This window comes from Bidens hawaiensis, unplaced genomic scaffold, assembly GCF_021521415.1.
Source record: "Bidens hawaiensis isolate Kalapana, Puna unplaced genomic scaffold, B.hawaiensis_p1.1 tig00006171_1, whole genome shotgun sequence".
Classification (NCBI taxonomy): Eukaryota; Viridiplantae; Streptophyta; class Magnoliopsida; order Asterales; family Asteraceae; genus Bidens; species Bidens hawaiensis.
This window is the reverse complement of record NW_027491409.1, coordinates 1,173,670-1,189,970: the sequence shown is the minus strand read 5'-3', so window position 1 is coordinate 1,189,970 and position 16,301 is coordinate 1,173,670. Positions and strand designations below refer to the sequence as shown.

Here is a 16,301-nt window from a genome sequence, read left to right as displayed (position 1 = left end):
GAACTTTCCATAATAACGTTTTGTAAAATCCAGCTATTCATTATTATAAAAAGTTGTGCACATCCATAGATTATTGCTAAATGCATTCGATGTTTGATAGACCAACCAATTACTATCCTGCATCACACACCCTAACCAACGAGTTCTACAAAACGACAAAAAGAATGCGGTCTAGCCTTACAATGAATTACTTATTTTCCAAGCTCATTTCTTGAAGGTTAAGCAAGAGATTATCAGCATTCAGGAGGACTTTGTTGGATGATTTAGAGATTGTTGCTGCAATTTCTCGAGCTGCTTCGATTTTCCTCAGTGTTATAAATGCTGGATTGTTGGCAATTGCTTGGCCTATCAGCTATGCACTTTTTGCCTCTCCCTGTTATTTTATTTCCACGTGTTATGTTTTGTTTTCTCATTAATTGCTAAATAAAATAAAAAAAAAAATGTTAAGTAGTGTTACTTACCTGTGCTCTGATGATAGCACTGCGCTTGTCTTGTTCAGCTTTTTCAACAACAAACTTGGCCCGCTCGGCCTCCTGTGCAGCAACTTGTTTGGCTTCAATTGCAGCAGTAAATTCTCGCCCGAAAGTAAGACTTGTGATGGACACGTCATCCAGTGCAATGTTGAAATTGGTCGCCCTTTGTGTTAGTATTTTCCGTATCTCCCTACTAACACCCTACACGACACATTTTATATAAATGCATTCATTTGTGAAAAGTATATCTTCATTGCGACCCAAAAAATGTGGCCACAATAATAAGTTGTGTAGAAGCGTGCAGAAAAAAAATGAAAACCTAACAGTATCTGTAACCGAAAAAAACCAAACTGAACTGTGAATTCGGTTTTCGGTTCCACAAATCTTGCTTAGTCAGATAAGCAAACCAAAATCAATCATAGAAACTGTAAAATAACCTATTTAATCGGTTCGATTAGACACATCCCTAATAATAGTGAGCACGGCTCGGTTCAAGACTTTTAACAAGCCGATATGAAGGAGCTCACAAGCAGCACAGATCATTTAGAGCCTTAAGGGGTATATACAGGGTGAAAGAGGGGGTGGTGGTATGTGGCATACCTCTCTCTGAGTAATAGGCTGGCTAGCATTATACTGTGCAACGACAGCTTTCAACGTTTCGTGAATGATTGAAGGCAGAACTCTCTCTTTGTAATCGACACCAAGAGTTCGTATTGTTCATCTTCCACTGCCCATCAATATCACTCATACTCGTTAATCAATTTCACCGATTACAAACAAACAAACAAACAAAAGGGTTTTAGAAATTACCTTTATCAGAGTCACCGGCGTTGTTTCAAATGATGTATCGCAGTATGTATGAATGGATTTATTATTTAACGGCGGTCGAGGGTGGCTTTGGGTTTTGTTAGGTAAAGTGCTTTTCAAGAAATCTCTCAAACCCTACTTATTATTAACTAATTTTTATTATTTTCTTAACATTAATTAAGATTAAGAACTATGCACCGTTTTTCTTTTTCAATCAAACTGATATAATAAGCTCAGGTATTTAAAATTTATAATTCATATAGTTAGTTTTTTTTCCACCCTATCAACCAAACCCGGTGATAAATTAGTTTTATATTTTTTACCACTTCTCAAAACACTAACATGATTAATAGGAACATTACGAGAAGAACTATGAGTAGGATTTATCTTAGTGTAACTTGGCAATTGGCCTTTGTTTTTCTTCTAACTTGACATTTCGGTTGCAAGTTGACCCATTTGAGTGGTCAATGATTGAATCGTTTTGTCACGGGCTTCATCATTTTGCATGCACACTTCTTTAGGTTGATTTCTCTTTTGCATGTCTTGTTGCATCATCCTAAGCATATACATGACTTCATTCCCACTTAAAGAACTTTGACCCGAATACCCACATTAACCACTACCCGTTTGTTAAAATTGACTTTGAAAACCTTGATTGTCCTCGCCTCAATAATTTCCTTGATTGTTGTATTGTTGGCGTGGAACAAAATTTCCTTGATTCCCTTGAAAATTCGGATATGATTAGGTAGCCGGATTCCCATAACGAAAATTTGGATGGTTTCTCAACCCGGGTGGTAAGTGTTCGAGTTCATGTTATAATTTCTATCACCTCCCCCTTGACCTTGAATTGCATTTACCTCTTCCACTTGTTCTTGACCCACCGTACAAGCATCCGCTACATGACCCATAACACCACAATTAGTACAAACATCATACACTTGATTTGTAGTTTGCACCCCTCCATATTTTACGACATGTACTTGCGGTCTTCCAATTGTCGACCTTGCTCTTTTTGCGGTTTGAGCCTTTCTTTTTTATGTGACCGACATTTGCTCCAAAAACGCCCGATCATCTTGCTCATCATTAGTACCAAATATACCATTTGTAATCGACATCAAATCCTGCTCATCTCTAGTATTCAAGCCCTCATGAAAAGCATTCAACAACTCCCAAAGAGCAATACCATGGTGAGGACAATTCTTAATCATCATGTTAAACCGTTCAAATGCTTCATGAAACATCTCATTCTCACCCGATTGTTGTTGAAAAGTTCTCAAACTCCTTATTGCATCATTAGTCTTTTGAGCCATGAAAAACTCTTCCAAAAATCTTTGTTGCATCTCGGCCCAAATATAAGTTGATGCGGAAGGCAATGTGTAAAACCATCTTTTCGCCTTATCTTCCAAAGAAAATTGAAATAGTACCAAATTAACATCATTCGACGAAAAACCTTGACCCCCAATCGTATACGCCTCCAAGTGAAAGTAAGGTTCTTCCGTTGCTAAACCCTTATACTTTGGTAAACTTTGGAGTGAGTTGGTTCTAACCTCAAATGCTCTTCCTTGTTGATTTTGAGGAATAACCACCGGAGAAGGGTTATTAGTGATGACCGTTCGAAAATGAGCTTCAATTCCCCTTACCATTTCTCTTGCATGTCTTCTTGGTACCCCCAACGGTACTCTTGGTTGGACCACTTGCCTATGCATGGACCTTGGATGTGCATATTTTTGAAGTGGCAGTTGGGGCATTTGTTGAAATTGTTGCTCTTGTTGTTGCCCTTGTGGAAGAGCTTGTTGTGGAACTTCAAAGATTTGGTTGTTTGGAATGGTTAACAAAAAGATTTAAAAACAATTAACGAGTTTTAAATCAATATGAGAAAATATGCCTTCTCTCGGTTTCAGGTTTCTATGATTGTCAAAATAAATGTTTAATCTGAGATGAACGATAAACCATAGTTCGTGCTTATGTAAATGATTTGATAATTGAAGATTAAGTAGTTGGATTATACAACGCAAGGTAATCACCCAAAACCAATTAGCTTATCCAATCCCGAATCCCTCCCGATTAATCTCAATTGCCTATGACACCAAGAACTGACGGTTTAGAACACGAACTCAACAAACTAACAATCTATCAATCAATTCATAAACACCATAATAATGAAATCATTAAGATCAAACTATTATCTCAGAAATTGCATAAACATTCAATCGACATTCAATATAAAACCTTACAATCCGAGGGAAAACACAAAGGAATTTAGCCGAGCATGATTCAGTTCATCATCCCTTCGATTATAGTAATCATACGAATCAAAAACAAGTATTCAGTGGTTACGCAACTCACAATTGATCAATGGCACCTGAAAATCGCCCCTAGGTCATCCTCAATTGAAAGATAATGATAAGGTCATGAAAAGCCGTCCAATAACGAGTTATAAATGGCTGTTACAAAATTTTGAGTCGGGCCCACCGTAAGCTACGGTGGCCACCCACCGTAGATTACGGTGGCTTCAACAAAACCAACGCTGGATTTTGTCTGCCTTACGGTAGCCAATTTAATCCAGCCCCCACCGTAGCTTACGGTGGGTACCGTAAGCTACGGTGGACTTCTCTTTTGCCTCCTTATTTTCTTTGTTCTTGTTCCTTCTTTCCTCATCCAAATAGCTTCCTTCCAAAGCATCAAGTCCACTTCTTTTCCGACTCTTGTACCTGAAATAATCATATAAACGTAGTAATCCAATTCCACAAAATAAACCGGTTATATGTACAATTGTTAAAGGTCCTATATCACTTAAGGGTTTTCCAACGGACCACCCGTCACATTCCCACACTTACCGCCGCTTTCCCTTAAGCAACTCACTCATTCATTCATTATAAAACATAAGCTCATTTAACAAAACACATCTCGATTCAGGGCCCAAGTCATACCCTATTCCCACGTGTTTCGTATTTGCACTATTAACACGTTTATTCATCAAATATATAATTTTCGATCAACCTAACACGTTTCATGTTTTTATTTCATGCAACACACCCCTCTTGAACTTTCCACTCAATAACTTTCTCCAAATCTAGCATGATGTACTAGTCCACCCAAATGCAGGTGTGCCAATATACTATAATAAGCTTGTATAACTATCGAACCTCTACCTAATAAATGCATCATGCATCCTTCTATGAAGATCATCAACATACCAGTTGTTCATCTCTTTCAAAGGCATAAGCACTCATTCAGTTCCATAATTCTTGGTGGTCATAATTTTGCTTTAACGCCCTCTCCATGCTTGCACCGATGAATGTTTGTTGATCGGATATGCTTTGGGAAGACTTGGACCAATTCCCAAACGTAGGTGGCCGTTGTCGTTCCACCACTTCTTGCATGGTCCCTTGGTAGGCCCAGTTTGAATCATACGGCCTTTGTGCATAATCAAATGCATTTTCCACATAACCTGACTGAACACCCGGTTGCCTTTCACCCTAACTTGGTCCCGCTTGATCCGCATCCATTGGAGCTACATTCGTATCATCTTGGTAAGCCTCATCACCACTTAAACCTTCCTCCTCACTTTCGGGTTTGTCCACTTCACCCGCTTGCAATGGTCACGCATCAACTTTCAACACTCTCCATCTCCTTCCATCACTCTTCAACTTGTGATACTGGTCAGATTGTGTGTATACCTAACCAGCCCCCAAACTTGAATGTCGAATGGTTTGAATTTTTTGTACGATCCCTTATCATATTCATCAATTTCCCCATACATCTTTAACAATGCAGTGATTAATCGACAATGAGGTATATTATTTTCCGATCCACACTGTTTCGGCTTATTCATATATTACTCACCATCAAAAAAGGGTATGGAATAAGGGGTGACCCACGTAACAACGTGTATAAAACTGGTACCTCAGGTCAAAAACACACTCGACCATCAATGTCCGAACCTCTATCTATTTTTAGCTTCGTATTCAATCCATGTTTATTTTCCCGCAATTATTGTTAGTTAGGACTTCTCGTCGGTATCATTCCCGAAGAGCTTCGTTTACCTCTTTCTTACCTAATCATTATCTCTTGCTTAATTGCTAAGGGGAGTAATCACTCCCCTTTTTACTTATTATAAATCTTTTGGGGACATATGCGTATTTACAGTATTTATCTATTATCTACTATCTACTATTCAAACCGCAACTGTTTAATTCTTATGTGTATATCAGTTTATGCCTAACTTGCTATTTGCTTACTTGCTTTATTTGAATACGTTTCGGAGAGGTCCAACATATTCTCATTATAGTATGATCATACAACTATTTTCGGCAAACGATGTCCATTTTTATGGCAACAGTTTAGTCCTTTCTTGGTAAACAATGTCCATTTATATGGAATTGGTTGAGCCATTACTTTATGGTTTGATGATTGTTTATGTGCTATAGCTTAGCTGTTTATTCTCACATGAACAATTTGCATCTTTCTTTATTTATTATATATTATTATTGTTGTGTCTTAAACTGGTGTTTTACTCACTCAACATGTGTTGTTGACAAAACTTTCTATTTTATACGCATATGCAGGTTATTGTTTGAACTAGTTGCAAGATTTGGTGAAGACTTAGTGAAGAATTTAAGTTAGAAAACTTTTAATCAATATCATTTATGTTATATAAATTGTATTGTTGTATGATTATGGATTTTGTACTTTGTACTTGAATTATTTTGAAACATTTAATCAAATTAAATAGATATTGTCACTTTTAAATATTGCATAATAGTACCTTGAGAGCTGTGAGCAATTAGCTCACTCCCCGACATTTCCGCCTTAGGTTGGGATGTGACAGATTGTTATCAGAGCCGAAGGTTTACGATATGTCGTTAGTGGTGCCTTAGTAACATGCTTAGGAGCCCCATACGTGCTTATTTGTTTGCCTTATGTGTTCAAATAAATTGTGTACAGCTTTCTTAGATAATAACTATTTATTATTTATTATTGTATTGTTATGCACACACACACAACTCCGAGGCTATACCTCAACCTTCAAAGAAAATTTTTTCTAAATATTTTAAAATCAGTGTAGATTGCCTTTTACTTTGGGGAAATTCCTTAAGAATTCCCTACTTTTGTTTTTACTCCTTTATCTTAAGGCTATGTAGCATGACAAGTTCCTCTCGGTCAAAGAGGAGCACAACTGTCATACGACCGACACCTTAGGTTGATTTTAAACCGAATTCACAGTGTTCGTGGCTAAATTAGGTAAATTTCGATTATTATGTTTTGTTATTTTATTGGTTAGTTGGGTGAAAAATCCATGATATCCATGGGTGCTCCTACTATTCATTCATCATCTTGTTTTGAATGCTATTTTTGTTGGAGTTCATCATATGTGGTGGTTCACGGGATGCTCCAACTACTCATATTTTCTTTCGTTTATTCGTTATTTAGTTTGACCGGTTAAAACGACATGTAACGCTCATGGGCCAACAAACTCTATTGTATTGTTAATTCATTAATTAGCTGGGACAATTAAAACGCCATGTAACGCTCATGGGCTGTCCGACTCAGCATCTTTTATTCGTTAGTTTTGTTGGGCTATTCAAACTGCCATGGAAAGCTCATGGGAGGCCAACACACAAATTATGTTTCGTTAGTTTGTTGTTAAGTTGACTTAATCAAATAAAAATTAACTTTTAAATTGACCTCATCTTCTCGTGTAGTCATCACGCATTAATCATATTGACTACATCATCTAATAACTATTTACGCTATGTACCCCTATATCTTATAATCTTTCACTTTTAATCCACATGATACGACACAAATTCCCCATTTCTTAAAGGCAAGGCTATTATAATACAATTAAACTGTTAATATTTAATTAGTTTCCTCAACTTACCTATAAGGCCCCGTTCCCGGTAGCCCTACTTTAACGTCGGATTTACTCATAAACACAGTTCTACAAATCAGAGTTAATTAAAACTTTCGCGGAATATAAAACTTTAACTGTTTATTACAAACATTTAATCTTTTCTTTAAAACCATAACATATATTTAACACATCGTTTCTTCCATCTTCAGATGCCAGCCGTTCAATCCATGCCATGTGCCATCCTCATGCCGGCTCTTTAGTTCGCTCACCTGCGTGCATACTAAAAGTCAGCTACGCTGAGTGAGTTCTAGTTAATCAAGCAACTTACCATACAACCACTTCATACAATATGTATGTATCCGAAGACACATAATCCACTGTCTAACCTGTCCACCTTACCACTTAACCACTTAACTTCCCCTAACCACTAAGCCACTTGTTTACAGAAACACATAGAGGCTTGCCCTCTCACGTGTTCACTTTATGCCACTTAATAACAGGGGCACGTATAGGCTTTCCCTATCACGCACTCACGTTATGCCACTTAATAACGAAGGCACGTATAGGCTTTCCCTATCAAGCACTCACGTTATGCCACTTAATAACGAAGGCACGTACAGGCTTTCCCTATCACGCACTCACGTTATGCCACTAACACCCTTACTAGACTCTTGCCACTTCTAACACACTCTACCTCTACCTGCCTATATCACACTTCATATCAGTTCATTATTTACGTAATAAGCAAGTCACATCATAGCATTCATACACACTAACAACCACTTGTAATTCACTATCCTTGGCGATACGTGCAATATCCGAAGATCGTTCACGTACCGACAAGCATTATAAAATATCTACCTCGTATAACATCTATAGCATACACTTACCACTTAAGGTAAGTGTATTCACACTTCACATCGAGTATGCACACAGCCCCGAAAACATAACAAGGAAATGGGGCTAGAAACTCACCTGAATGGGGTTCCTTTCTCCGTTTATCGTGGTTCCTCTCTTTAAATGTGCTCTGCTAACTGTATATAGGTTACACGTATCAATACTCGTCCTATCGTATCAGATTATTTCAACTTAGTGCTAAGTTAAACTCAGGTGAAGTTAAGCTTAGGTGAAGTTAACCTCAGGTGAAGTTAACCTCAGGCGAAGTTAACCTTAGGTGAAGTTATCAACAGGTGAAGTTAACCTTAGCGAAGTTAACCTTAGGTGAAGTTAACCTCAGGCGAAGTTAACTTAGGTGAAGTTATCAACAGGTGATGGCGGTTTTGATTTTAACTTCATTAGCACCCATGTTCAACCCGTAACCCTTAATGATGATGTTAATCAGTCTCGCGAACATCCCCATGGCCGTTTTTAAACAAGGTTCGGCCCGAAAACGCGTAAAGGTTGGACCTTTAAGTTAAAACGTTCAATACTAGTTTAAGGTCCTCTTTTAATCGAGTCGTACATGATTATGGTTTCATTAGTTTCGTTTTGGTATCAAGTTTACAACTTTTCGTTCTATTTACACCCGATCTAATCTTGTTCTAAGTTTCACGATTAAACGTTATTAAAAACATAAACTTTAAAGGCGAATGGCTTACCTCGATGCGTTCTTCGGTCTCGGTTAGCTTGCTTAAGGGCTCTAGATCTTGTGTCTATCTTGAATCGCGTGTGCTTGCTCGGATCTCACCTCTCTTTCTCTCGGCCGAAGGTTTATGGTGTAGGTGTGTGTGTTTTTTTGAGTGTGTAGAGATTTGGGTGAAAGAAAATGAGGATTTAGGGTTTTAGGGTGGGTATTTATACTACTAAGGCCCATGGACTCTAAGCCCATCCCACTATCTTGATCCATTTTAATTACCCAAGTCCATAATTCTTTTCTTTATTTAGTATTATTATTATTCCACTAACTCATTTAATTCACCTAATGAAAATATTATATTAAATATTAATCTAGAAATTTCGGGAGGTTACATTACCCCTCATCTTATGAATCTTTATTTTGGTCCTCATAGAATGTCTCACCTAAGAAACCCCCATCGTCATCAACATCAATAGTCTAGTTCTCATGACCACCGCATGTATAGCCAAGGAGTTAAATGCTGCAACCTCTAGAATATAAACTCAAATTCAAAACATTAATACAACTAGTTCAAACTTGTTCATTAACTTCCTTGATGGAAATTTTAATTCATTTACCCCTACTCATCCTCGCAACATCAACAACGACAACAACAAGCGTAAGTCTAATCATAAAAACTATGCTGTTAATCAAATCAATCATCAACCTCGACAAAATCAAAGTATCCCGAGCAAGAAAATCTCCATCAGTATTCACTCGTTATGCCCTATTAGTAACTTTCATCATTCGACTAAATTCTCATGTCATTTTTGCATCCAAATCCCTTCGATCATCCTTGAAAAAACTTGCCCTACACCACCTAATGCACAAGCCGTCCCACAATAGTCTATCCCTCATGCTCAACCTGATGCCACTACTACCCGTGCTTGCTATCATTCAGGAGATCTTAATCCTCCCCATGATATGTGCCCTAAGATTATCCAAACTAATCAAGTTCAAATTATAGTTACACCCTACTACATTAACCACCAAGTCCAAACCTATCAATCCCACGTCCTTCAAGCTCATTTCGTCAAGAAAGACCATTCATACTTAACCCAAACTTAACAAGTTCCGCACCTGCAAGCTCAAGCTTACCAGACATACTCTAAACAAACCACCCTCTTGCATACCGTTCAAGCTCTGGTTATCCAAGTGATTCCGAATGAATCTACCTCGACTGCTCAAGCTCTTATGGATCAAATCACTCAAGATGCTTAAGATTCAAGGTTCCAAGTCACGTGCGACTGAAGATCCAAGCTACTGATTTGCCGCTCGTCGTATTCTATCCTATTTAATATGATTTGTGTTTGGTATCGACTCTTTAATAAAGTTTGGATTAGTGTTTTTATAAATTATTGAAGTATTAATTAAGATTTCCTATTGTTATGCCCCTCGAGTAAAGTTTAAAATTATCGAAGGGTTGTTTATAAAATTCCTCATTTTAAATAACTAAACTATAAACTTTTGTCTATTTAAAGACGTCTAACTTAAAACTCTTTTCCCTAAAGGATTTTTATTCTTAAAATTATATTTTCAAACGTTTTGTAAATCCACAAGATGGGACAAATAATGTGGACCATCTGACGATGAAAATAATTATGGTCCGAAACATAATTATCGAAGTCCTCGCATGGAAATCATGATGCGCAAGATTATGTGTCATAATATAGAATCGAAGGTAGTTGGGATAACGGTACCAAATGAAGAGATGATAAGGATATGGTGGATACGCTAGTACATCCTATATATAAGTGCCCTTATCGGATTTGCCTTTGGAGCGTTGTTTTAACTATTCAAGGTTCTGTGTCATGATAAATTTTTAAATTTTCCTTTCTTCAAAATTTAATGGTTTTGTTATAGTATTATTTAGTTTCGGGACGAAATTCCCTAAAGTAGGGGATACTGTAACATCTCGAGTTTTTGTAAATTAATATTAGTAAACATAACCCGACCCACTTTTATATTCGGAAATTTTACCAAGATAATATCGCGCCTATTGAGTTTATATTATTTTATAAATATTTGGTATTAATTATTTAATATATTAAAAACAACTTTGAAAGATATTCATTTTCAACCCAAATCTAAACTTTAAACCTATCTTGTTTCCTTCTTAAATCTACAGAGACTAATTAGCAACTTCTGGATATTATATGATCCATTAACCCATTTAATCATTCACCAAACCCGTTTACCGTATCCACATTCATACCGTATACCCGTTTTGTTAAATTGACCCTTAATCTTCGCGTTTAATTTGGAATTAGATCAATGATATGATACATCATAATATAATCGGCCCACCGACGAAAGAGATTTAAAACAACAATCATCTAGATTCGTATTAACATATTAACCTAACCACCTTCATCATAATATGAATATACCATTAGTAGGCTATTATAGGACAATTAATCTCGCATGTACGCTCGTATACCTAGTGCCAAAATTAACCCATAAATAATTTGATTATATCAACCTTTGGCATGGTGTTTTTGATCCAAAACTGGCCGATGCTACATCAATCTAATTAACCATCTATATAACATTGTAAAAGACAACCGATGCTGATATTACTTGATGGTTCAAGTATAAAGACAAGCGTGCTCGTAAGATTATTGAGGCGTACAGGTATGTTGATGAAGATCAGAAAGTGGATGCTATTGCACGTGCTAAAGCTAATCAGAATACCTACGCCATGTGTGTTCCCGATTCAATCATGTTTATCAAGCTCAAAATTTTCAAACTGTATTCTATTAAACCCTACTTTGAAACCTAATCAAAATATTTCGATTCAATTTAAATTATTCAAATTTTTATAGATCTAATTAATTATGTTATTTTAAATCAGATAAATCAAATCAATCATAACTAAGTTTATCAAAGAAGATGTTTTTGCCATGTTTATCTAAACATGTTCTATCCTTCTGAATCGTACATTAAAACAAATCCTTATTCGATTTTTGGATTTAAACAATTTCAATTCTAATATTATTTATTTTAAGTGATTTTGCTTATAGAATAAAACTTATCTTTTCAAAGACAACTGTTTGTAATACTATGCCTTTAAAGATGTTCTGAAACTCTAAATATTAATATTAAAACAACTCAAAAATTCAATTCATTTTTTGCAATATCTTACACACTGTCTATCTTATATTCATAACCAAAACGTTAAGGTTCTTGTTTTCTCTAAAAATCATGTCTTTTAAATGTTTTGTAACCTATACGATGGGACGAGTTATGTGGGCCATCCGACGATCTAAGTAATTATGGAGGCCTACGTAATTATCCAAATCCTCGCATGGAAATCATAAAGCGTACAATCGTGTATCATAATCTAGAACTGAAAGTAGTTGAGATAACGGTACGAATGTATAGAGAATAAGGACATGATGGATAAGCCGCTGGTACATCCTATATATAAGTGCCCTTATCAGATTTTCATTTGGAGCGTTGCTTTAACCATTCCAAGTTTTGTATAATAATTAGTTTGTTTTTTAAATTGTATTTTTAAAATTTTCTTTTTCCTCAAAATTTAATAGTTTTGTTATAGTATTTTTTTTTTTTAATTTCGGGACGCATTTCCCTAAAGTAGGGGAGTCTGTAACGACTCGGGTTTTCCGATTATTATATAATATCAATTATCCAACCCGTTTCGTTTTCGTGTAATTTTAATCAACAAAACATTTCGTTTACGAGTTAATAATATTTTATTCTTATTATTTATTATATTTAATTAATTATCTAAAAGTATTTTGTGTTATTTTCAATTTATACCCTAAACATAAGTTTTTAATCATTTTGTAGCCACATATAAAGTACAAGGATCAAACTGCAACATTTTCAAAAGATTATAATATACCTTTTAATCAAACCCATATCTGTCAACCCATACCCGTTTTCGTTTAGCCTGCATACACGATTTCCTGTCTTGGGCCATAATTTTCGAAGTATAATTGGAATTGATCTTTTCAGATCGTTAATAAGTGTTATACGACTTACACCGACACGATGGATTAGGAAATCAAGATCTTTATTATACGAATTTACAAATAATCAACCCATCTACATTCATTACGGGCAATTACCATTAACCTAGTTGATGATAAATCAATTAAACGCTTCTACACGTTGTTATAGATCATATGAATCAAACCCCTATACTTATTTACATTAATCGAAATCCGTTCAGCCTTCCCCGTACTCAAGAAAGGCCGCAACCATGTGTTGGCCGTTCACCATCAATACGCGATCGAACCTGGAAATTTAGATATGCTTATAGTTCGTTTTAATCACTATTACATTAACCCTAATGTTAATTAAACTAAAACATAACGGATTGAATGATTTAATATTAGGGTTCTTATGGGTTTTGGGTTATTAACAGTTCTGTATTTAAAATATGATTTCTGGATATTAATCATTTGGCACACCAGCCTAGTTGTCTGGTTTGGTTGTGTTAAAACAGTTGTGCCGGCTGCCACCAGGGTTCGAGTCCCAGTGGCTTGGTTTTTTGCTATTTTTATTTTTTGTGGTTTTAATGTTTTAAAAAAATTATAATTCATATTAAATATAAACTAAACATTATTTTATCAAACCGAAACCATTAAGTTTTATGTTCTCGACAAATAAACCTCGTTATAGATTTTTGGTATATATATATAAGTATTATAATTATATATTAATAATAAACCACATTTTATTAAAACCTGACACGCTGATTCACGTTTCGCCATCATCGAACGTTTTTATAAACTTGCTTATATATATATGTGTGTGTGTGTGTATTATATATCTAATAAACGTAATAAATAGATTTTCCTTAAAATATTTAAACAAAATATTTATTTATATCTTACTACATACTATATTTAATTATCTATACATCATTATAATTATTTTATTTATTTATTTAGATATTATTATTATTATTATAAGAATATTCTATATCTTAATTATTTAAATTATTTAAGTAATTAATTATATGTTTTATCAAGAATAATGAATGGTGATTTTATAAATAATAAAACTAATAATATTATAAACAAATGATGACAATAATAAAGATTTCGCATTAACAATAATTCGCAGAAATAAATCGTTCAATCAATAACTATTCTAATCACAACATAACTCAAATCACATAGAAATCTTAACTCATTAAATCGTTATATATCTTTAATTAATTGATTTATAATATTATTATTTGACTAGGAATCCTTGACGGTATATCCGAAGGATTTATCTCTCTCACATCCTCATCATTTTAATTTCGTTCCTCTTATTAGGTGTGTATCTCACTCCCTTCTTTTTACTCATTTTATACTATTTTTGGGGACATATGCGTTCGTAAATATTTTACTATTATTTAATACTCAAACATGCAAGTTAAGCCATGTGTGTTTAACAATTTATGTCTAACGTGTTATATGCTTATTTTCTTAATTGTTCGCATTCGTAGAGGTCCAACATATTCTCAGACTAGTATGATCATACGGCCATCGTGTTAGCCATCGTTTAGTTCATCTGGCATCGAGCTTACCGACAACATAATTACTTGCTTATCGGTTAAATTGCTTATCTCACTTGACACAATTTTTTCTTTTATATTATTATTATAGTGTCTTAAATCATGTGTTTTACTCACTCAACCTAGTGTTGACAAAATTATTGTATTTTTAACACATATGCAGGTTACCATATGATACGATTAGCAAGATTTATTGAAAAAATTTAGGATTGCATCCTAGAGAAGAAGATACAAGAATTAAATTTTGGATTTTGTTTTACTTGCTTTATTTATAAATTATGTAATTTATCTACTTTGATGTACTTGATTATTTAATTAAATTTAATAGATATTGTCACGTTTAATACTGCATGATAGTACCTTGAGAGCCGTGAGCAATCAGCTCACGCCCCGACATTTCTGCCTTAGGTTGGGGTGTGATAGACTGGTATCAGAGCTGAAGATTTAAGATATGTCGCTAGTGGTGTCTTAGTAACATGCTTAGGAGCCTTATACGTGCTTATTTGTTTACTTGATGTGTTCTATTTGATTGCTTACAGCTTACGTAATTACTTGCTAGATTAAGTACTTATTTAACTGTTTAATTAATTTTTTATTTTATTTGTCATCCGAACACACACAACTCCGAAGCTATGCTTCACTCTCAAAATATTTTATTACTCCGAGACTGTGTCTCATTCTCAAAATATTTTTATAACTCTAAGGCTATATTTCTATTTAATTTTATTAGATTGCCTTTTATTGTCTGAAATTTCCATGAGAATTTCCTATATTTCCTTGAGTATTTGTTTAATGTTAGTGAAATTAAATAATTATTGTCGCTTTAATTAGTGTCTTTTGAGCTACTGTCCAATCAATACATTACGCCCCGACATGTTCCGCCGCCTTTGGTCGGGTTGTGACACTTGGTGAGCACCTGTATGGAGTAAATTGCATGGACATCTAAATGTCTTGAAGTAGTTGACTTACGGCTTGTTTTTATAGTAGACTTCAAAAGGAGTCTAATTTAAGCGCTTGTTGATGATCACAAAGTTTTGTATAAAGCATGCAGCATTGGTGGCTTAACACCAAAAGAATAATGGAAGTTTTGAGTATTAAAACATGGTTCTTGCAGCTTCGATCAACATTCGATTGCAACGCTCAGCAACCCCATTCTGTTGTGGAGTGTACGGGGCACTGAAATGGCGATCCATCTCATTTAAATGACAAAAGTCATCCACAACTTTTCTGCAGAATTCAGTTTCGTTGTCACTTCTAATACACTTCACCTTCTTGTCAGCCTAACTCTCTACAAGAGTTATGAATCTGATAAAAAACTGTGTGGTTTCATCCTTGTGCCCTAAAAATAAAGTCCAACTGAACGCGAAAAAACGTCAGTAATCACAATATAGTGTGCTTTTCAGCCGATTGCCAATGGATGAATAGGACCAAATAAATCCATATGTAACAATTGAAGAATGGAATCTATAGAATTGACCGTCTTAGGCTTGTGAAGGAGTTTGTGCTGCTAGTATTTAGAGCACAAATGACATATTTCAATGCAATAGAAAGTTTTAATAGGCAAGCCCCTTAAATGCTCACCTTTGACTAATTTTTTTAAGTTTTAAAAGTTTACGTAGCCAAGACGTCTATGCCATAGTGATGAGTTGTTCTTCGATGCATTAGAGATTAAACATGATGCAGTTCTACGTGAGCAAGAACTGCTCAAGTCCAATATATAAGTGTCATTTTGCCTCGGGAACAAACATCAAGATCCAATCCTCTAGGACTTTGAAACCTGGTTTTAAAATCAAGCATTCATTTTATATGAATAACGTGGAGTATTGTCGATCACAGATTTGTGAGCAGATTGTAGTTGATCTGCTCCACAAGATTGGTATCATCAAATGTCAAAATCTCGTTTGATACTTTTCCTCTCTTGGTAATGTTTCCTCCCATGTCACCAGCAAATGAAACGTGTCCACCATCGAGTGGTTGAATGCCGCCAAACAGTAAGGACTCGTCTCCAGTCAT

The 16,301-nt window shown here is 35.1% G+C and overlaps 1 pseudogene across 1 annotated transcript; it reads right to left on the bottom strand.

Moving 5' to 3' along the window:
* LOC143631634 (prohibitin-2, mitochondrial-like) lies at positions 1–16,301 on the bottom strand (annotated as a pseudogene). The gene is made up of 6 exons (XR_013153399.1): positions 16,123–16,301; positions 3,864–3,991; positions 2,110–2,175; positions 1,074–1,186; positions 462–674; positions 1–373 (listed from the first exon to the last, which is right to left on the bottom strand). The product of XR_013153399.1 is annotated as a prohibitin-2, mitochondrial-like (transcript).